This window comes from Petromyzon marinus, unplaced genomic scaffold (assembly GCF_048934315.1).
Source record: "Petromyzon marinus isolate PM22_M1 ecotype Great Lakes invasive population unplaced genomic scaffold, UKy_Petmar_22M1.pri1.0 PM_Scaffold_64, whole genome shotgun sequence".
Taxonomy (NCBI): Eukaryota; Metazoa; Chordata; class Hyperoartia; order Petromyzontiformes; family Petromyzontidae; genus Petromyzon; species Petromyzon marinus.
Window position 1 is genome coordinate 55,278 of NW_027423656.1, and position 24,027 is coordinate 79,304.

At 48.0% G+C, this 24,027-nt stretch overlaps 1 long non-coding RNA gene across 1 annotated transcript; it reads left to right on the top strand.

The window, feature by feature from the left end:
• The first annotated feature begins 638 nt into the window (after nucleotides 1-638).
• On the top strand, nucleotides 639-8,049 carry LOC142923744 (uncharacterized). The gene is made up of 3 exons (XR_012940816.1): nucleotides 639-807; nucleotides 3,034-4,019; nucleotides 6,774-8,049. It is a non-coding gene; the product is annotated as an uncharacterized LOC142923744 (long non-coding RNA).
• The last annotated feature ends 15,978 nt before the right edge of the window (nucleotides 8,050-24,027 follow it).

Below are 24,027 nucleotides of genomic sequence, written 5' to 3' on the forward strand. Positions count from 1 at the left end.
TGGAGGCCTCCTCCGCCAGCACGCGATTCGCCTCCTTCACAATAAACCCTTCCTTGCAAAGATAAAAAAGTATATTTGACTGATCCCATCAGCCTCTCATCAGCAGCAATGGCTCAACTCGAGCGCCACTCTGGACCGCTTTCCACCTTCAGTGCCTCAGCAGCAGAGCCGGGCTCTGCTTGAACCGATGCCGTGAGCCCAGCAGCTGTTTAGAAGCCTACGGCTGTGGGCCGCCTTTGTCTCTCCTCCACCACTGCTGAGGTGTCCACATCATGCGAGGTTCTCACCTTCAGGCTGAGTCGACCCAGAGGAGGCCCAGGCAGCGAACCGCTTCAGAAGTTGGCGCCACGTTCACCGGCGGAAGCGGAAGTAGAGAGAGCAGCAGAAGCATCGCGTGTGGGGAGCAGCTGAGGTGTGGATCAGAACTGTGTATTAGTGGTGGTGTTGTAGTAGTGGTGGTGGTGTTCGTGGTGGTGGGGTTGTTAGTGGTAGTGGGGTTGTTATTGGTGGTGGGGTTGTTATTGGTGGTGGGGTTGTTATTGGTGGTGGCGTTGTTAGTGGTGGGGTTGTTGTTAGTAGTGCTAAATACGCGGGAGCTTTGTCTTTGGCGGTGTGAGTGGGGGAGGGGGCGTAGAGGGGGGGGAAGGTGCTGGGGGGGAGGGGCTCACAGGATATTGCGTCACTGAGGGCGTGATCACCGAGCCCCGCCCCCACTTGTTTCTGCCGATCTTTTTTCTCACATGTGGCGGTAGAGAAGCACCGAGACGACAGAAGCAGCGACTCTCTGGAGGAAGTGAGGAACTGTAGGTGAGTGGTGATGTGAGTGGTGAGGACGTGTGTGTCTGTGTAGTGTACTGGCAGGAGGAGTGGTGGCGTTAGTGGTGTTACTGATAGTGGTGGTGGTATGTTGTGAGTGAGTCGTGACGATGTGAGTTCATGTCAGAATCAGAATATTTATACTGGAGTCAGATGAGCTATACAGCTCTTTCTCACAGATGTCCAGTGTTGTGGGTGAGTGGTAAAGATGTAACCTCGCGTTGATGTGAGTTTCTTATTAATGATGTGGGTCCGTGTTAATGATGTGGGTTTGTGATTTAAAGCTTTCGTGACTGCAGTAATTCATATTCTTAGTTCTTTCGGTAAAGTCACGTTGAAGGGAAACAATAAAATAATAAAATAGATATAAAACAATAAAATTCTCACGACGTTTCGACCATAACACAAACGGTCGTCATCAGGTGTGTCTGTTTGCATAAATGTATTTATTTTTAAACGGTGTATTTATTTATTTATAAAAAACGTTAGCACCACGCGCAGCGATTTAGCAGTTTATTTAAAAGTACGAGTCCATCTATGTTCTGAAAAGAGGAGGGGGGAGACGAAACAATCATTGTATGCCGTCTGAAAGCCACTGTAAGCGTGAACAATCAATTAAAACCTGAAATGGTTTATCAAATCTTTCCAATGATTGCTAAGCCAGAATCCATATTCTCGGTTGAAATTGTCTCTGTGCTTGTATATGTGGATAGCCTCATGAACGAATTTCTCATGGTAGCCAGATGGCTTACAAAGAACCTCTGTCTTGGAAAAGTCAATGTCATGTGAGCCTACTGAATTATAACAATAATCTGCCACGGCCGAGGTGTTGGTCCTACCGTGTTTAAGGTCTCCTTTGTGTTCACGAATGCGGTCCGAGACATGGCGTTTGGTTTCTCCAATGTAACTACTACCACAGAGGCAACTTAGTTTGTAGATACCAGGGTATTGTATGCCCGGAATCACATCTTTTACAGACGGAACCAGATCACGGATTTTATGTAATGTGTTGAAACGGACCTGGATCTTGTGTTTATTCAAGATTTTGGAGATCTTTTTTGTGATCCCCGCAATGTAGGGTAAAGTGATGGTTTTGAAAGGCTCCTCAAGAGGGTACTTCTTCATGGTTTGAGTGATAGCTTTGCGGATTGTATAGTCGGAGTAACCATTAGCCTTAAGAGCTTGGTGTACGTGCTTGAGTTCACTGCCTATGTGTTCCTGGTCGGATATGCATTGGGCTCTATGATACAGAGTCTTGATGAGAGAATTCTTCTGTGATGGATGGTGATGGGAATCCGGTTTCAGATAAGCATCCGTATGGGTAGCTTTCCTGTAGACAGAGTGGCTCATTGAACCATCAGGTCTCTTTTTAATTAGGACATCCAAAAAAGGTAGCTTGCCATCTTTTTCGACTTCCATGGTAAATCTGATGGCTGGGTGTATGGAATTGATGTGGTCGAAGAATTGGTCTAGAGCAGGCCGGCCATGTGGTCAGATGACAAAAGTGTCATCCGCGTACCTCTTCCATAAGGTTGGGCGCAGTGGCAGTCTGGATGGCGTCAGTCTCAAATTTCTCCATGAAAATGTTAGCTATAACCGGAGATAGGGGGGAGCCCATTGGGGTGCCCTCAGTTTGTTTGTAGAAAGTTCCATTCCAAGTGAAGGGCTATCCACATATACAAGCACAGGGACAATTTCACCCGAGAAGATGGATTCTGGCTTAGCATTGGAAAGATTTGATAAACCATTTCAGGTCTTAATTGATTGTTCACGTTTAAAGTGGCTTTCAGACAGCATACATTAAAATTTGTCGTCTCCCCCCTCCTCTTTTCAGAACATAGATGGACTAGTTCTTCTAAATAAACTGCCAAATCGCTGCACGTGGCGCTAACGTTTTTTTTTATAAATAAATAAATACACCGTTTGAAAATAAATAAATTCATGCAAACCGACACACCTGATGACGACCGTTTGTGTTATGGTCGAAACGTCGTGAAAATTTTTATTGTTTTATATATATTTTATTATTTCATTGTTTCCCTTCAACGTGACTTTACCGAAAGAACTAAGAAGATGTGGGTTTGTGTTGATGATGTTGGTTCACGGTGAGGATGAGTCTGTGATGTGACGTGACTCGTGTTGTGACGTGGGAAGCAGTGCCGACGTGCACCCTCTACCCTGTGTGATCCTCGCCTTCGTCTCCCGCTCTCCACACAGAGACCCGGACCGTGCGAGAGACGCCGCGAATTATGTGCACTCTGCACTGTTCGGACCGTGTACCAGTCGGAGCGCGGGCGGTGTTGTTGCAGTGAATGCCACGCTGCCCTCCAAGTTCGACTCCCGCTCACGGCCACCAACACTGCTGACGATTACCTCAACCACTCCTGGGCCTCCCTTTGTAGCCATAACGAGCAGCACCTACGAAGACCGGCACGGCACACGACACCAGTGTTGGTGGCCGTGAGCAGGAATCGAACCCCGGGTCGCTAGGTTCATAGCACAGCGCGCTAATCACTACACTACCGCACACACACACAGACACACACAAACACACAGATACACACACAGATACACAGACATACACACAAACACTCAGACACACACACAGACATACAGACACACACAGATGAGACACAACACACATCCGCCCTCGGGCCGTGACGTCACACCCGCTTCCACCCAGTCTGCCGCTAGAGCCACGCTGCAAGCTGCCTGCTGAGGAGCGCCTCTCTGCACGAAGCCTCCTGGAGCCTCTCTCGTAGCAGTCACCATGGAGGCTCACGGGCTGCGCAGTACTTCACGCACCCTCGTGACGCTGCTCGTGGCGAGCTCCGCGTTCCTCGCGTCTGTGCCCACGGAGGAGAAGAATTTCTCCCCTAACTAGCTGGTTAAGCCGAGGGGAGCCTGGGAGGTCCAACCGCCACAGGCCGGACAGCCTCTACCTCTCACCAAAGCGACCGTGGCCGTCCACATCAGCAACCGCCTCACAGGTCACGAAGCCGAGAGGGTGCCTCGAGTCGCTTCCTCTCCCAGCCATGGCATGGAGGTTCCCCAAGGAGGAGGAGAAGACGACGACCCAGCTCCTTCAGGGTGGACGACCTTCATGGAGATGCTGCACAGCGGGCCGGTGGCCATCGCCTACGAGGTGGCGAGCGCGGGGATCACCCTCCTCAGCCTCGGAGTGGCGGCTGAAGAATGCAGTGGTGAGTGCCGACTTCACGCTCACACAGGCCATCAGCGTGGCACCGTGACATACACCACATGCAGAGACACCACACGCAGAGATGCATCACGCGTACAGATCACTCGCGCAGATATAAGAATCTCACTCGCATACACCACACACACAAGTATATATCACATCCACGCACACATCCTAGACAAAGTTGCATATGTCATTTGGAACAAGCAAACACCTTGCTCAATTAAGTATACTTAAAAATTATCCACTGCAACTTTAAGGGTGTTTTTTGTTACTGGCAGCGTGGCATTTGGGACATGTGCTGGACTCCTTGTGCGGCGTTGGTGAGTTGCGCTGGTGCGGACAGAACAATGTCCCCTAGCCAGTAGAGTCAGAACAATAATATTTTTTAATGGTTGAGGAATCCGATGAGCTATAAAGCTCTTTTTCACAGATGTCCGGTAGGGGCTGGTAAGAACGTTACAACAACAAATACTACAAAAACATGTAATAGTGCAAAGTACAAGAAAGGTTAACAAATCACCCAAACACAAACAAATAAAACTAAACCAGCCCCATCATACTCTTTGGTTCTTTCGGTAAAGTCACGTAGGTATAAAATAAAGTAAATCACGATGTTTCGGGTGCAACACAAGCGTCCATCATCGGGTGGGGAAAGCATGGTCTGCTGCTGAGGCAGACTGATTTATTTGATTTTATACCTACGTGACTTTGCCGAAAGAACCAAAGAGTATGGATTCCTGCAGTCACGAAAGCTTCAAATCAAGAACACCCCCATCATACCAGTCAAAGCCCACTGAGGTACTAACTTATTTTTCAGATGGAACCTGGTCACAAATGAAAGCTCAACCTCGTTGTAAACCGCGCATGCACGTGAGCGCAAACCGCTACTGTAGGCGATTGCGCAGGTACGCGAGCGCTGGGCACCACCAAAAATAGTCGTGTAGGCACGCGCGTGCTGAACAATACTGTAAACGATCGTACAGGTACGGACACCAAGCACGCTCTACTCCTTTATTCGCCGCAAACAGCCGCGTGTGCGTGCGAACACAAAACACTCTCCACCCTCCTCTTCACCCTCCAAAGGAGCACAAGAAACAGTTTATTCCCCTACCAGTTATTTTATTTACCGCAAGCAACCCGTTAAGCTACGCGTAATTGTGTGGGTCAGTGGATGTCAGCCTATTCCCCTTGAGATCCTAGACTGTATTTCCTCTGCCTATCGCTCTGCTTTCTACCCTCGATCAAATAGCCCAAACTTACCTCTCTCTCTTACTCACGTGTACTTCCACTCTGCTGCGCTGGAAGCTGTAGAAAAGCGATCAGTAGAGGGTTGAGCCTGGCTGCGCTGAAGTGCATCACGCGGACGTCTCGAACGGCTAACTCCCCTCCTGCGTGGACCGCGATGATCTTGAAGAACTGCCTTGCTACCTGAATCCCCCTCCCTTTATCCCACCTACAACAAAGGAATTTCGCCGTTTCGCTCCCTTGGCCTCCCGTCCAATCAGGGGCTCGGATTTTCCCACCCTTCGATACCCGGATCCCAACTCGGGTGATGTCGCCGCAGTGATCTCTCCGACATCCGCTCTCTGTTCTCCCGCTACCAGTCCACTGACCCGTGCTTGTGTGTGTGTGGTTCCACTCGCGGTGGCTCGATGGCCCTTGCCGTGACCATGCAACTTTAATATTAGGTCCTGGCGCCGCAGTGCATGTCAGCTACAGGGGGAAGATCGCCCAATTTCCCGGCCGCAGGAAACCATGAAGATCGATCCCATTAGGGACTTCTGGAAAAAAAAACCTATCGGCCGGGTGACCTCCCCTCCTGGCTCTACGTGGGGCGTGTGTGCGTTCGTGCGGGGGGAGGGGGGGTGGCGAGGGTGCACCGCGTTGGCGTCGGCATCCCCCGGTGGCGGCTTCACGGCGGTGGGCACGGCCTCGGCAGAGCGGCTCTGCTGCGGCGGCCTCACGACTGTGCAGTGGGCAAAACGCGGACGTCTGAGAAGGCACCAGCCCCGGGAGAGTGGCGGGAAATCCGAGGCATCGGTGACGGCGTCGCGGCGGTGGGCACGGCTCCGCTGGAGCGGCTCCGCTGCGGCGGCACCACAGATGACGGTTCCCCAAGATGGAGAATACCCGTCTCCCTCAAGGTGGACGACCTTGATAAAGATGCTGCACAGTGGGCCGGTGGCCATCACTTACGACGTGGAGAGCGCGGGGATCACCATTACCAGCCTAAGAGTCTGGCTGAAGAATCCACTAATAAGAGAGAGAGTATGCTGGCGTCACTGTAACATAGAACATCAGCAGGACACCACAACAGAGACACCACACCCAGAGAGGCATCATGGATATAGATCACTCAGGCAAATGTCATAATCTCACATGCATAGATGACACAAATCAGAATCAGAATATTTATACTGGAAGAATCCGATGAGCTATTAAGCTATTTTTCACAGATGTACAGGAGAGGCAGGTTAGAACGTTACAACAACAAACAATAAAAAATCACACTCACATCCTCGACAAAGTCGCACACATTTATTACAAGCACACATTGTTCATGTTGGTGGATTACAAATAGTTGTCCGATATTTGCCACTGAAAGGCAGGTACAACACTCGTGCTCAATCAATGGTGGTGGTGTGGCAGATGGCAAGTGAAAAAAACATATTTGAGTGGAGTGACCAACAGGGGAAGAAGGAGACTGCAATCTCTTGCCTCTCATAATGATTTTGTTTCCGGTTTTAAACAGAAGTCATCGCAGCGCAGACGAGTTTACCGAAGCCGCTACATGAGAGGATCCATGTGTAAATTGGCTCGGAGCAAGTGCCACCCCATGAAAATCAAGAGGACCCATAGATCCCTAAAGACTCAACTGGATGGCTGCTCCATGATGAATAGCTCACCAACACTTACCAGCGCACCCACCAACAGCACCACTCCTACCAACACCACCACTCCTACCAACACCACCATTCCTACCAACACCACCATGACAAACCCCACCCCGAAAAACTAACACCATCACACTTTTAAATACCAACACCTCTACCAATACTATCCTGACTAACACCACCACCCCTTCCACCCCTACAAACCCTACCAACAGCATTTTCTCCACCTTCACTACCACCCGGACCAACACCATCATCCCAGCTGAGTGTGAGTGGTGTCACCTCATGATAATGGCCCGCATCAATGCCTGCCGCACTAAAATAAGCTCAATTACCCCTACCAGCTCAATCACCAACTCCACCGCTCCTACCAACTCCGCCACTTTGACCAATCCCACGTTTACCAACATTACCTCCTCTACCCTCACTACCACCCCTACCCACATCACCCCAGCTGAGCATGTGTCCAGCCTCATGATCATGAGGGAAAAGAGATCACTCTTCATGGCTGGATGAATGCCTGCTCCACCACTCCTACCAACTCCACCACCTCTACCAACCACACACCTACTAACACTACCTCCTCTACTAACCCAACCCTGACCACCATCACTTCCTCTACCCTCACCACCACTCCTTCCCACATCATCACCCCAGCTGAGCGTGAGTCCCGCCTCGTGATCATGAGGGCAAAGAGACCACTCTTCATGGCCCGGATCAATGCCTGCTCCACCACTCCTACCAACTCCACCACCTTTAGAATCCGCACACCTACCAACACCACCACACCTCCCAACACCGCTACCCTTACCAAACGCAACTACTCCGACGAACACCACCACTCCTACCAAAACCAACCCTACCAACGCCAACCCTACCAACACCAACCATACCAACACCATTATTCCTACCAACACCACTCCCCCTACCAACACCAACCCTACCAACACCAATCCTACCAACACAATGACTCCTACCAACACGACCACCCCAACCGACACCATCACTCTTTCCAACAACAGCCCTATCAACGCTACCTATCCTACAATTGCCAACTCTATAAACACCTTTACCTCTACCAACACCACCACCACCCCAAATAAGAAATAATACAAAATAAATAACATTCCAACATCGCTGCACCCTTTCCATGTTCCCTCCTTTGTTTACGCGTCATCCATTAAAATAAGTTATTGTTATTTTTTAAGAATAATAGTTACTAAGAATATTGTTTTGTATTAAGTGAAGTCATAATATTGTTCGAAAAGCTGGTTAATGTAGATCCTTTGTCAGTCATTTCTAGATGATTGCCTCGCCTTGCCTACATTCACCTTGGTGACTCAATCACATGCTCAAGGACACGAGTGATATTTTCGGCTAACAGAAGGTGTGAACCTACCTTTACCACCAGCAGTTGGATGGACTGGTGAAGTTGTCTAAACAGAACCATTTATATGCCCGATGTTGATTGCTTCCAATGTGTATGCTTGTGACTGACAGATCTGTGGTGAGCAGAAGTGTAAAGGTTAGCGTGCTGCGCTACGAACCCGGCGACCCGAGTTCAATTTCCACTCATGGCCAACACCAGTGATGATTATCTAAATCGTTACTAGGCCTCCCCTAGGTCGACTCAGTCTCAAATTAGTGCCTGGTGCTCATTTAGCTTAGGCTACCTCACATGCCATGTCAGCCTTCATAAGGCGCTCGCTAACAGCGCTTGCCACAACAGTCTTAAGTCTTTACGGAGGATCTTTGTCTTTGACTGACACATCTGTGGGCTAGAGTGTAGCTTGATTTAGTGTTCATGTGAGGGATGTGCTTTGCCTGCCGCCGCCACTGCGTCTCCGCTCATGTGTGTTTAGCCGTGTCAGTGACGCGCCACGATGTCACTGCTGCTGCTGCTGTCACTGCCACGACCCAGTCGGTGTAGGGTGCTCTGGGACGAACTAAAAAAGTGGCACGAGGATTATTGCTCCTACTTCAGCAGATCAAGAACGGTTCTCATGGAGTCATCAAAATGCACCTGAAACCACTGCTGAGCATCTCAATCACATATGTGAAATGTCACCAGTGGTGTCCGTTGCCCCTGCTGTGAGTGGCGGAGATGTCCGTGAATGGTGATGTCCCTGAGTGGCGGTGGAGTCTTTGTACAATGCGGCTACTGTATTCGTGATGAAATAACCTGAGACGAGCATGCTTGGTGGAGCTCAACAGAAGGTGGTGAGGCAGAGGTGTGAACTGAAAGTTCGAGCTTAAGGCGTGAGCTCAAGGTGTAAGGTCGAGGTATAAGCTGATGTGAGCTGGAGATGCGATCTGGAGGGGAGCACGCGGTGTCCCCATGCTCACAAGCGTCGTGTTGCGGGAGGTGGCCCGAACTAAACTATTTTTATTTACCAAGTAAGGCCCACTGGTCCATGTAGCTCTTTTTCAGACGCGACCTGGTCACAAGGGAGCAGCGGCACTCTGTGCTGTCTTCGCGGAGGGGGTCCAAGGGGCGTTGGGGGGGGCTCTGGGGTGCGGTCACCGCATCGCGCCGCTTTTAGATGCGCTTCTGCGGCCATCTGGACCGCTCTTCCTTCCGATATTTGGAAGCCATTGGAGCTCTGCACTTTTAAATGTCTTTGACAACTCATTTTCTTAGAACCGCTTTTTGTGCTTAGTTTGTTGTCCTTCCCCAGCACCTTCGATTAGCGCGGTTGGCTACGTACGGTGCGATAGAAGTTCAACATACATACATATTCTATGTTAGTGCTGTATTTTGTGCATTGGTGTTGCAGCCAGCCAGAAACCGGCGCGACCAACAATATCCCCAAGCTCTGTGGTCCTACATTGGGATTATTTGTCGATACCGCGTTGGCAGTGGTGCACAAATAACACAAATCACTGAACTCATTCGTTAATACAACGGCTGCCTTAAGAGGAAAATATATCATGGGCGATGTTTCAGGCAATGGGCCCCACTGCATGACATATGTTTGCCCAGCTCCATTCAAGAGCGAGTATACATGTGAGGGGAGAGAACCAACGCGTGTGAGGGGGAAACATTCAATCTCCGAGAGCTGGAAATGTCTCCGCTTGCTGCGCTGCCCAGACCCTGGCTAGGCCAGGAGATGGCGACCTCAGCGACCACGGGTAGGAGTTTCACCAAATTTGTGTGGCGATCCACATGTGCACGCACACGTGCACGCACACACACATAGACTTACACACTCACACACACAGACTCACTCACAGACTCACTCAACAACAACCGCCATTCGCCACTAAGTAGGGCGGCGACGTCACCACGACGCTTGTGCCAGGCCATGTGCACCTTGAGGCCACGTGAAGTGTCGAACGCCCGCTGGCAGGAGGTCACGGGGCAGACCCAGGTGCCACGGGTCGACTGAGATGACTGGCTGATGCACCACCTGTGCCCCCTACTGTGCCAACCTGCTGTGCCTTAGTCACCCGGCGCTCCGCTCGTTGTTGTGAGCGTCACTCCTCCGCCCTCCGTTGTTGGAGGGCGACTGCCTCCAACTGCCCAGTAGCGTTCTTCACGAGCCTCCTCCACAGAGGCCGATCTTGACAGCGCTGGTACCAGTCATCGGCAAGTCCACTCAGCTCCACGTCCTCCTGTACCACATCACTCCATCTCTTCTCTAGCCCATGCCGCGCCCGTTTAGCCCCCTCGATCCGACCGAACAAAAGCTGTTTCGGCATGCGGTGGCTGGGCATGCGGGCTACATGACCCAGCCAACACAGCCTTGCCTGCCAGAGGAGCTCACCGATGGGACCTTGCCCAGCTCTTTTGAGGATTTATGAGCTCCTCACACAATCCAGCCTGGTTAAACCCAGGATGGATCGTAGGCAGGCCAGCTTAAATGTTTCCAACCTGCGAAGATGCTCCATTAGGGGGGTCCACGTTTCGCAAGTGTAGAGAAGGAAGGGAATGACCGTGGCCGAGAAGACCCGAAGCTTAATGCGAAGTGACAGACCAGGTAGCTTCCACACAGCGTTACGCAACCGATAAAAAGATATTGCCGCTCACACACTCACTCACACACTCACACAGACACACACACAGACTGACACAAAGATCCCCCGTATATCCTGAACAGACTTTTGGGGCAAGTGCTGTTAGCGAGCAGCTATGCATGGCACACGAGGGGGTGGGCAGCCAGCACCACGCCCGGCCGCCTTTTTCTCCATAGTGGCGATGTTTACACACAGCACCGCGCTAACCGCTGCACCACCGCTCCCCCGCTGTTACAGTACAGCACTGTCCCCAGGTAAGATGGCCGCCCGCCTCCACGTGACTCGGCGCGCGCACTCGGCACGTGGTGTCATCACCACGTGGTGTCACCGAAAGCGCGGTCTCGCGCCATCCCTGCTCACGGAGTCGCTGCCGCATTGGTCTCTGGGCCTCTCGTGTCCAGCGTCTGTCGGTCTCTTGTGACTCTGTGTGCGAGTCGCTGGCTATCTGTAAGGGTCTCTTCTGGGTCTTTGTGCGAGTCTCTGGGTCTCTGTGTGAGGGTCTGGGTCTCTGTGTGAGGGTCTCTGGGCCTGGTGCAAGGAACAAGAAAATAGAGCCTGCCAATGTCCCCCTCTCCTCCACGTGGCGTGGCAATGCAGCCGCTCCCCGCTCGTGTGGGCCAGTGCAGTTGCACCGCCTGCACACGCGGTAGTAGACGCGGTAGCCACTGGTGGTGTACCGCGTGCTCATAATTTTCTGTACTGTATCGTCATTTCCTGAACAGGAACATAAAGGTAATTGTCTATAGCACACAATACAGGTTTATAGCACATAATACAGTTTTTTTGGTACAATTTTACGTGATCTAACCAAAAAAACGTGTATTATGGATAATATTTTTCGCGAAAGCCTGCGTGTTAAACAGTTTATAGCACAGCCTGCGTGTTAAACTGTTTAGTCATGCGCTTGTGTTTTAGTGTTGCCCTTGCTCCCAACACTCCGATTAGCACAGTTGGCTACGTTGAAAGAAGTTTAACACGCTACAAGTTATTTTACTTTCTACATCCGTTAATGGAGCAGATCACGGCAAAAATAACAACTAAAGTCTCGAGTAAGGCAATGTGTTATATTCTGTTTTGTCCATGATGACAGTGGCATTGCCCTTGTCGGCTGAGAGGACGACAATATCATCCCTCTTTTTTAATTGAGAACTACTCAACGATGGCAGCTATACAAAAATAAAAAGAGATCCCACCAACAGCCTGGTCACCAAAACGAACAAAATGATCTCTGATTCAACAGCATTAATTGATGAGATCAAACAGTTCTCGTTGAAACCCTCTGCTGCCTGACCACCAAGATTATATGGCCTTCCAAAGATACACAAAGAAGATACACCCCTTCGTCCCATCGTCTCTACTATCATCTCCCCCACCTACAAACTGGCACGTTTTCTTGCTGATATACTGCGACCTTTCACTGGAAAAAACACCTCTGCGGTATTAGATTCTACTCACCTGGTATCGACAATCAAAGGCATTTCCCTGTCCCCAGACGACCTGCTTGTCAGTTTTGATGTGGTGTCCTTGTTCACCAAAGTCCCGGTACCTGACACCATCGCTATCATTGAAGACCTGGTTCATCAAGGACTGCATACTGGTGTACCCCCCTTGGTGAGACATTGCTCAACCAACACATACTTCACCTGGAATGGAACTTTCTACAAGCAAACTGAGGGCACCCCAATGGGCTCCCCCCTATCTCCGGTTGTAGCCAACGTATTCATGGAAAAATTTGAAACTGACCCCATCCAGACTGCCACTCTATGCCCGACCTTATGGAAGAGGTACGTTGATGACACCTTTGTCATCTGGCCACATGGCCAGCCTGCTCTAGACGAATTCCGCGACCACATCAATTCCATACACCCAGCCATCAGATTTACCATGGAGGTCGAAAAAGATGGCAAACTACCCTTTTTGGATGTCTTAATTAAAAGGAGACATGATGGTTCAATGAGCCACTCTGTCTACAGGAAAGCTACCCATACAGATGCTTACTTGAAACCGGATTCCCACCACCATCCATCCCAGAAGAACTCCCTCATCAAGACTCTATACCATAGAGCCCAATGCATTTCCGACCAGGAACACATTACCAGTGAACTCAAGCACGTACACCAGGCTCTCAGGGCTAATGGTTACTCCGACTACACAATCCGCAAAGCCATCACTCCAGTCATGAAGAAGGATCCTCTTGTGGAGCCACTCAAAACCATCACCTTACCCTACATTGCAGGGGTCACTAAAAAGATCTCCAAAATCCTGAATAAACACAAGATCCAGGTCCGATTCAACACAGTACATAAAATCCGTGATCTGGTTCCATCTGTAAAAGATGCTGTTCCAGACATACAGTACCTGGGCGTTTACAAACTAAAGTGCCTCTGTGGTAGTAGCTACATTGGAGAAACCAAACGACATATCTCGGACCGCATCCGCGAACATAAAGCAGACTTGAAACACGGTAGAACGAACTCCTCTGCCGTGGCAGATCACTGTTATAATTCATTGGGCTCACATGACATTGAATTCTCCAAGACGGAGGTTCTTTGCAAACCAACCGGCTACCATGAGAGATTCGTTCATGAGGCCATTCACATATACAAGCACAGAGACAATTTCAACCGAGAAGATGGATTCTGGCTTAATAACCATTGGAAAGATGTTTTAAACCATTTCTGTTCTTAATTAATTGTATTTTACGATGACCTTCAGACCGCAGCTCTTTCGCCAGCATTGACTCTTAATACCTCTCACACCACGGTAAATGGTATGGTTTACAACATGGAGTATAATAGCGCCTCGCAGCTGTCTCTCTCCCCCTCCTCTGTTCCGACCATGGATGAACTCGTCTGTCTGAACGGGGCCCATAGCTATCCGTGTTGCTAAAGTTGAGGGTAAGAATCCACCCATTTTTTCGCCATATAGCATTGTGAAATATAACGACTTATTGTTGGTAGCTTATCTGATTGGAGAATATAGAGTTTATTGATAACATTAAGGTAATTTATATTTTAGTTTTTTATTGGTTCACTATATAGTACTGTGAATAGCTCAGATGTGTAGGCCTTGACTTCAACATAGCCATTTCTGTGACCAGTCACTAGCTAATCACTCAGTTATTTCAATGCTAAATTCGCCTAGTTATTTCAAGGATAAATTATCCTGTTTGATTTGTACTAAGTGCCTCGGTGAATGTGTATGCTCTGACTTTAACATAGCTATTTCTGTGACCAGTTACAAGCTAATCACTCAGCTATTTCAATGCTAAATTCTATGCTAATTCCTTTGTCAAGGGGTGCCTCTGCGGATGTGTATGCTTTAACTTAGCTATTTCAATGCTAAATTCTATGCTAATTCCTTTGTCAAGGGGTGCCTCTGCGGATGTGTATGCTTTAACTTTTAACAAAGCCATTTCTGTGACCAGTCACAAGCTAATCACTCAGCCATTTCAATGCTAAATTATATGCGAATTCCTTTGTCAAGGCGCTTTGTTTCCTCTCACACAGCTTAAAGGTCGTGATCTGAACGTGGCTTTTTCACTCCAGTGCTGTCCTACCAGACAGTCTCGTCCCTTCACCTGATGAAGGCCACTTGTGTTGTGGCCGAAACGTCGTGAGAATATTATTGTGTTATTTTATTTTATAAATTTACTATTTTATTCTCATTCTACGTGACTTTAACGAAAGAACCAAAGAAGATGAATCATTGCAGTCACGAAAGCTTTAAATCGGACTCGTCCTTCTAAATAAACTGCCAAATTGCTGCGCGTGGTGCTAACGTTTTTAATAAATAAATACACCGTTTAAAAATAAATAAATTTATACAAACCGACACACCTGATGACGACCGTTTGTGTTATGGTCGAAACGTCGTGAGAATTTTTATTGTTTTATATATATTTTATTGTTTCCCTTCAACGTGACTTTACCGAAAGAACTAAGAATATGAATTACTGCAGTCACGAAAGCTTTAAATCACAAACCCACATCATTAACACGGACCCACATCATTAATAAGAAACTCACATCAAGACGAGGTTACATCTTTACCACTCACCCACAACACTGGACATCTGTGAGAAAGAGCTGTATAGCTCATCTGACTCCAGTATAAATATTCTGATTCTGACATGAACTCACATCATCACGACTCACTCACAACACCTGATATGGTTTATCAAATCTTTCCAATGCTAAGCCAGAATCCATCTTCTCGGTTGAAATTGTCTCTGTGCTTGTATATGTGGATAGCCCTTCACTTGGAATGGAACTTTCTACAAACAAACTGAGGGGATCCCAATGGGCTCCCCCCTATCTCCGGTTATAGCTAACATTTTCATTGAGAAATTTGAGACTGACGCCATCCAGACTGCCACTCTGCGCCCAACCTTATGGAAGAGGTACGTGGATGACACTTTTGTTATCTGACAACATGGCCGGCCTGCTCTAGACCAATTCTTCGACCACATCAATTCCATACACCCAGCCATCAGATTTACCATGGAAGTCGAAAAAGATGGCAAGCTACCTTTTTTGGATGTCCTAATTAAAAAGAGACCTGATGGTTCAATGAGCCACTCTGTCTACAGGAAAGCTACCCATACGGATGCTTATCTGAAACCGGATTCCCACCACCATCCATCACAGAAGAATTCTCTCATCAAGACTCTGTATCATAGAGCCCAATGCATATCCGACCAGGAACACATAGGCAGTGAACTCAAGCACGTTCACCAAGCTCTTAAGGCTAATGGTTACTCCGACTATACAATCCGCAAAGCTATCACTCAAACCATGAAGAAGGACCCTCTTGAGGAGCCTTTCAAAACCATCACTTTACCCTACATTGCGGGGATCACAAAAAAAGATCTCCAAAATCTTGAATAAACACAAGATCCAGGTCCGTTTCAACACATTACATAAAATCCGTGATCTGGTTCCGTCTGTAAAAGATGTGATTTCGGACATACAATACCCTGGTATCTACAAACTAAGTTGCCTCTGTGGTAGTAGTTACATTGGAGAAACCAAACGCCATGTCTCGGACCGCATTCGTGAACACAAAGCAGACCTTAAACACGGTAGGACCAACACCTCGGCCGTGGCAGATCATTGTTATAATTCAGTAGGCTCACATGACATTGACTTTTCCAAGACAGAGGTTCTTTGTAAGCCATCTGGCTACCATGAGAAATTCGTTCATGAGGCTATCCACATATACAAGCACAGAGACAATTTCAACCGAGAAGATGGATTCTGGCTTGGCAATCATTGGAAAGATTTGATAAACCATTTCAGGTCTTAATTGATTGTTCACGCTTACAGTGGCTTTCAGACGGCATACAATATTTTTTTCGTCTCCCCCCTCCTCTTTTCAGAACATAGATGGACTCGTCCTTCTAAATAAACTGCTAAATCGCTGCGCGTGGTGCTAACGTTTTTTATAAATAAATAAATACACCGTTTAAAAATAATTACATTTATGCAAACAGACATACCTGATGACGACCGTTTGTGTTATGGTCGAAACGTCGTGAGAATTTTATTGTTTTATATATATTTTATTATTTTATTGTTTCCCTTCAACGTGACTTTACCGAAAGAACTAAGAATATGAATTACTGCAGTCACGAAAGCTTTAAATCACAAACCCACATCATTAACACGGACCCACATCATTAATAAGAAACTCACATCAACGCGAGGTTACATCTTTACCACTCACCCACAACACTGGACATCTGTGAGAAAGAGCTGTATAGCTCATCTGACTCCAGTATAAATATTCTGATTCTGACATGAACTCACATCGTCACGACTCACTCACAACACACCACCACCACTATCAGTAACACCACTAACGCCACCACTCCTCCTGCCAGTACACTACACAGACACACACGTCCTCACCACTCACATCACCACTCACCTACAGTTCCTCACTTCCTCCAGAGAGTCGCTGCTTCTGTCGTCTCGGTGCTTCTCTACCGCCACATGTGAGAAAAAAGATCGGCAGAAGCAAGTGGGGGCGGGGCTCGGTGATCACGCCCTCAGTGACGCAATATCCTGTGAGCCCCTCCCCCCCAGCACCTTCCCCCCCCTCTACGCCCCCTCCCCCACTCACACCGCCAAAGACAAAGCTCCCGCGTATTTAGCCTTAACAGAGCACTACTAACAACAACCCCACCACTAACAACGCCACCACCAATAACAACCCCACCACCAATAACAACCCCACCAACAATAACAACCCCACCACTAATAACAACCCCACCACTAACAACCACACCACCACTAATACACAGTTCTGATCCACTCCTCAGCTGCTCCCCACACGCGATGCTTCTGCTGCTCTCTACTTCCGCTTCCGCCGGTGAACGTGGCGCCAACTTCTGAAGCGGTTCGCTGCCTGGGCCTCCTCTGGGTCGACTCAGCCTGAAGGTGAGAACCTCGCATGGTGTGGACACCTCAGCAGTGGTGGAGGAGAGACAAAGGCGGCCCACAGCCGTAGGCTTCTAAACAGCTGCTGGGCTCACGGCATCGGTTCAAGCAGAGCCCGGCTCTGCTGCTGAGGCACTGAAGGTGGAAAGCGGCCCAGCGTGGCGCTCGATTTGAGCCATTGCTGCTGATGAGAGGCTGATGGGATCAGTCAAATATACTTTTTCATCTTTGCAAGGAAGGGTTTATTGTGAAGGAGGCGAATCGCGTGCTGGCTGAGGAGGCCTCCACTAGACACCGCTAATTAGGGTATTTGGTCTACTCTTCCACGCTGATCTCCACGTTTTGGAGCAAGGTGGGCGTACCCCCACTTTACCCCACCACATGCGGGTCGTTAGCTCACTGGACTTGCACTGCAGAGGTGCAGGTTCGATTCTATCGCCCACACACCCACCCACTCACTTGCCCACTCACCAACTCACACACTAACCCATCTATCCACCCACCCACAGGGACATGTGGAGACACACGGAGACACATGGACACACGGATACATAGAGCCTTGATAAAGTGGTTGTGTAGGTGGTGTTAGAGTATCAGCATCAATGTGGTTGTTGTGGTTATGTTGCTTGTTATGGTTGTGGTGGTTGAGGTGATGTTGGTTGTGGTGGTTTTGGATGTGGTGGCTGCAGTTATAGTTGTGGTTGTATCGCTGGTTGTAGTGGTTCAGGTTTTAGTTGTGGTGTAGGTGGTTATGTTAGTTGTTATGGTCCTTTTGGTTGTCGCAATAATTGCGGTTGTGGGGGGTATATTTTTTGTGGCTATAGTTGTGTACGTGGAGGTTGGGGTTTTCATGGTTATAGTTACAGTTGTGGTTATGTTATTGGTGTTGTTATACTTGGGGTTGTGGTTATAATAGTGATTGTGGTCAAAGTTGTGATGGTTATGTTATGTTTTGTGGTTATAGTTGTGGTGAAGGTGGTTATGTTGGCTTTCATGGTTGTTGTATGTGTAGGGAGCGGTAGAGTAGCGGTTGAACGCCACGCCACGGACCCGAGGAAGTTCGATTCCCGCTCACGGCCAACACCAGTGACGATCATCTGAACCAGTCCAGGGCTTCCGCTACGTCGACTCTGCCTGAAATTAGTACCTGTTGTGGTGTGTAATAAACATCGCCACTCGGGAGACAAAGACGGTCGGGTGTAGTGCTGGCCACCCACCTGCTTGTGTTCCACACTGCGGGCCTCCATAGGTGCTCGCTAACAGAACTTGCCCCAACAGTCTGTTATAGGCTATAGAATATTTTTTTGTCTTTTGTTGTTGTATGTGTGTTGAACTTCTTTCGAACCATATGTTGCCACCTGTGATAACCGGAGATGCGGTTATAGTTGTAGTGGTTATATTATGGTTGTGGTTATAGTTGTGTCTGGTTTTAGTGCTTAGAGTTGTGGTTATAGATATGGTTATAATTGTGGTTATAGTTGTGGGTGTGGTTATAATTGTAGTTGCTTTTGGTTATAGTTGTGGTTATAGTGGTTATGGTTGTTGGTTATGGTTGTGGCTGTGGTTACATTTGTGGTTACATTTGTGGTTGAATTTGTAGTTCTAGTTGTGGTTGTTGGTTTGTGGTGATGAGGCTGGTGCAGGTGGTGGGTTGGAGGCCACGTTCCCTGCCCATGCGGTTCCAACAGCGATGGCTCCCTGTGCTATGTGGGTCACGTGAACTTGTCTCCCAGCATGCCTTGAAGTCATCATTATAGGAGCCCTCGCCTCCTCTACGCACTCTCCTCCTATCTCTCCCCTCTCACCTCCACGCACTCTCCTCCTACCTCTCACCTCCTCCCCGTGTCTCCCCCTTTCTCTGTTTCCCAGGTTCTCCCTCCTCTCTCTCCCCGTGTCTCCTTCCTCTATGTCGCCGTGTCTCTCTCCTCTCCCTCCCCGCGTTTCCCTCCTATCTTTCCCCGTGTCTCTTCTCTCTCCCCGCTTTTCCCTCTCCAACCTCCCCCTGTCTCCCTCCTCTCTCTCCCCGTGTATCCTTTCTCTCCCCGTGTCTCACTCTTCTATCTCCCCCTGTCTCCCTCTTGCTTCCCGTGTCTCACTCACTCAGCCACCCACTCAGCCACTCACTCAACCACTCAGTCACTCAGCCACTCAATCACCCAGCCACTGACTCACTTAGCCACTCACTCAACCTCTCACTCAACCTCTCACTCACTCAACCACTCACTCAACCACTCACTCACGCAGCCACTCACTCACGCAGCCACTCACTCACCCAGCCATTCATTCACTCAGCCACTCACTCAACCACTCACTCACTCATTCAACCTGTCAATCACGCAACCACTCAGCCACCAACTCAGTCACTCACTCAACCACTCACTCACTCAGCCACTCAAACACTAACTTACTCAGCCACTCACTCAGCCACCCACTCAGCCACTCACTCAACCACTCAGTCACTCAGCCACTCACTCACTCAGCCACTCACTCACTCAGCCTCTCACCAGCCACTCACTCAGCCACTCACTCAACCACTCACGTACTCAAGCTCTCAATCAACCACTCACTCACCCAGCCACTCACTCAGCTGCTTAGTCACTCTGCTACCCACTCACTCAACCACTCACTCATTCAGCCTCTCACTCAGCCACTCACTAACTCAGCCACTCACTCCCTCAACCACTCAATCACTCAGCCACTCTCGCATTCAATCACTCACCTAGCCACCTGCTTATTTGTTTATTTTACCAGGTAAGGCCCATAAGATATATGTCTTTTTCAGACGTAACCTGGCCACATATGATTGCCCAATTAAGTGGCATTTTACGTGTCAATTTATATCAGCAACTATAAATGTGGAGTGACAAACAGGAGCTGGACAAAAATTCACACAACGAAGGGGAGCGTGAGAGAAACATGCGAACTCCAAATATACAACAGGCATCAGGGTCAGGATTGTTGTATATATTGTCTTGAAAAATAATAAAAATGAAATGAAAAATGCAAAAGGTGTAATTTTACAAAATTAGGTAATTATGTCAATTTATGCAATTACGCTAATTAGGCTCGGCTTTGTTGTCTAGGGGTATTACCAATCGTGATAATTGTCAGTGATGTGTGGGTTCTGGGTCCATATTTGTCGTGTCACTGGGGTTTATAATAGGCTGGTAGGGTGGGTTTATAATGGCCATGTAGGGTGGGGTTATAATGGCTAGGGAGGGTCAGTTCATAATGGCCAGGTAGGGTGGGGTTATAATGGCCAGGTAGGGTGGGGTAAAATGGCCTTGTCAGGGGTCCACCTCCTCCACCACCAGTTCCACCTCAACCTCCTCCACCTCCCACCTCCTCGCAGGAACCCAGACCCAACAGGTGCCATGGGTTGCCACGCTACGTGCAGGAGGAGGAGCTCACCACTTGAATGTGACGAACAGTGAGCTTATCACTTGAATGTGAGATGAAGTGCGCTCATCACTTGAGTGTGACATGCAGTGAGCTCATCACTTGAATGTGACATGCAGGGAGCTCATCACATGAATGAATGGGACATGCAGTGAGCTCATCACTTGAATGTGACACGCAGTGAGCTCAACACTTGAATGTAACATATAGTTCACTGACCACTTGAATGTGACATGCAGTGCGCTCATCATTTGAATGTGACATGCAGTGAGTTCGCCACTTGAATGTGACATGCAGTGAGCTCACCACTTGAATGTGACATGCAGTGAGCTCAACACTTGAATGTGACATGTAGTGCACTGACCACTTGAACGTCATGCAGTGCGCTCATCACTTGAATGTGACATGCAGTGAGCTGAACACTTGAAATGTGACATGCAGTGAGCTCATCACTTGAAAGTGACATGCAATGAGCTCACCACTTGAAAGTGACATGCAGTGCGCTCATCACTTGAATGTGGCATGCAGTGAGCTCGCCACTTGAATGTGACATGCAGTGAGCTCGCCACTTTAATGACATGCAGTGTGCTCATCACTTAAATGTGATATGCAGTGCGCTCATCACTTGAATGGGACATGCAGTGTGCTCATCACTTGAATGTGACATGCAGTGAACTCACCACTTCAACGTGACATGCAGTGCGCTCGTTACGTGAATATGACATGCAGTGAGCTCGCCACTTCAATGTGACATGCAGTGAGCTCATCACTTGGACGTGACATGCAGTGTACTCATCACTTGAAAGTGACATGAATTGAGCTCATCACTTGAACATTACATGACATTTTCTACATCACACGACTATACTGACTATATATGATGGGGTATAGTCGTGTGATGTAGAAAAAAGTTTAGTTGGAGGCATATATTTTTTGTGACGTAAAATTGTAATGTATAATGACTTTTTGTTAGTAGTAGGGTAGTTGCAGTTGCTTAGCGTCAATATACTAAATTCCTCTGCTGATATGTAACCTCAGCTTATTGGAGAGTATATTGAGTATATTGGTTATATTGATGTAGTTTATATTTTAGTTTTTTTTTATCAGTTTACTACATGGTGGTCATTATATAGTGTAGTGTATACCCAGTTACTTAATGTTAACAGCTCAGATTATTGGAGAGTATATTTGTACATTGATTATATTGATGTAGTTTATATTTATTTTTTTCACATCGGTTTATTGCATGGTAGTAGGGTATGTGTAGTTCTTTAGAAGCTCCCTTTTTTATTTTCCACATAATGCACTAGCTTGATACGCGGTGGTTTGGGCTGTTGCAGTTCTTTATTATTAAAATTTTATCTCCCTTTATTATTGCCAATCCTACATGATACACTAACATAATATGACTTTGAGACCCCCCACCTGCCTACACATTCCACAAGGAGTAACTAATCCCATATCTGCATTTGTCATAAACATGCTAAATTCCTCTGTTATGTAAACTTCTTTATCAAGACGCTCTCCTCCTCCCACCCAATTTAAAATACGCTGCCAAGCTTAGCAGTGTTCGTTAGGACGCTGTCTTTCCGACAGCTCTGTTTCTTCACCTGAGGACAGCTGCTTGCGTTGTGGCCTAAACGTGAGAATTTTATTATATTATGTTTGATTTTTATTATTTTATTTTTTCCCTTCTACGTGCCTTTACTGAAAGAACCAATAATATGGTGCATACCTACTTTTGGTGGGACCTGCTTCCCCTAGAGCAGTGCATACTGACTGTGGTAATACCTGCTATCACTACCGCATTGCATGCTGACTGGTGGTACTCTGCTATGACTACAGCATTGCATACTAACTGTGGTGGTATCCTGCTATGACTACAGCATTGCATGCTGACTGTGGTGGTATCCTGCTATGACTACAGCATTGTATGCTGACTGTGGTGGTATCCTGCTATGACTACAGCATTGCATACTGACTGCGGTGGTATCCTGCTATGACTTCAGCATTGCATGCTGACTGTGGTGGTATCCTGCTATGACTACAGCATTGCATACTGACTGCAGTGGTTTCCTGCTATAACTTCAGCATTGCATACTGACTGCGGTGGTATCCTGCTATGACTACAGCATTGCATGCTGACTGTGGTTGTATCCTGCTATGACTACAGCATTGCATGCTGACTGTGGTGGTATCCTGCTATGACTATAGCAGTGCATGCTGACTATGGTGGTATCCTGCTATGACTACAGCATTGCATACTGACTGTGGTGGTATTCTGCTATGACTACAGCATTGCATACTGACTGTGGTGGTATCCGGCTATGACTACAGCATTGCATGCTAACTGGCGGTATCCTGCTATGACTACAACATTGTGATGCTGACTGTGGTGGTATCCTGCTATGACAACAGCATTGCATGCTGACTGTGGTGGTATCCTGCTATGACTACAGCATTGCTTGCTGACTGTGGTGGTATCCTGCTATGACTACAGCATTGCATGCTAACTGGCGGTATCCTGCTATGACTACAACATTGTGATGCTGACTGTGGTGGTATCCTGCTATGACAACAGCATTGCATGCTGACTGTGGTGGTATCCTGCTATGACTACAGCATTGCTTGCTGACTGTGGTGGTATCCTGCTATGACTACAGCATTGCATGCTGACTGTAGTCGTTTCCTGCTATGACTCAATCATTGCATGCTGACTGTGGTGGTTTCCTGCTATGACTACAGCATTGTATGCTGACTGTGGTGGTATCCTGCTATGACTACAGCATTGCATGCTGAATGTGGTGGTATCCTGCTATGACTACAGCATTGCATACTGACGGTGGTGGTATCCTGCTATGACTACAGCATTGCATACTGACGGTGGTGGTATCCTGCTATGACTACAGCATTGAATGCTGACTGTGGCAGTATCCTGCTATGACTTCAGCATTGCATACTGACTGTGGTGGTATCCTGCTATGACTACAGCATTGCATGCTGACTGCCGTTGTATCCTGCTATGACTTCAGCATTGCATGCTGACTGTGGTTGTATCCTGCTATGACTATAGCAGTGCATGCTGACTATGGTGATATCCTGCTATGACTACAGCATTGCATACTGACTGTGGTGGTATCCTGCTGTGATTACAGCATTGCATCCTGACTGTGGTAGTATCCTGCTATGACTACAGCATTGCATGCTGACTGGTGGTGTCCTGCTATGACTACAGCATTGCATAGTGACTGTG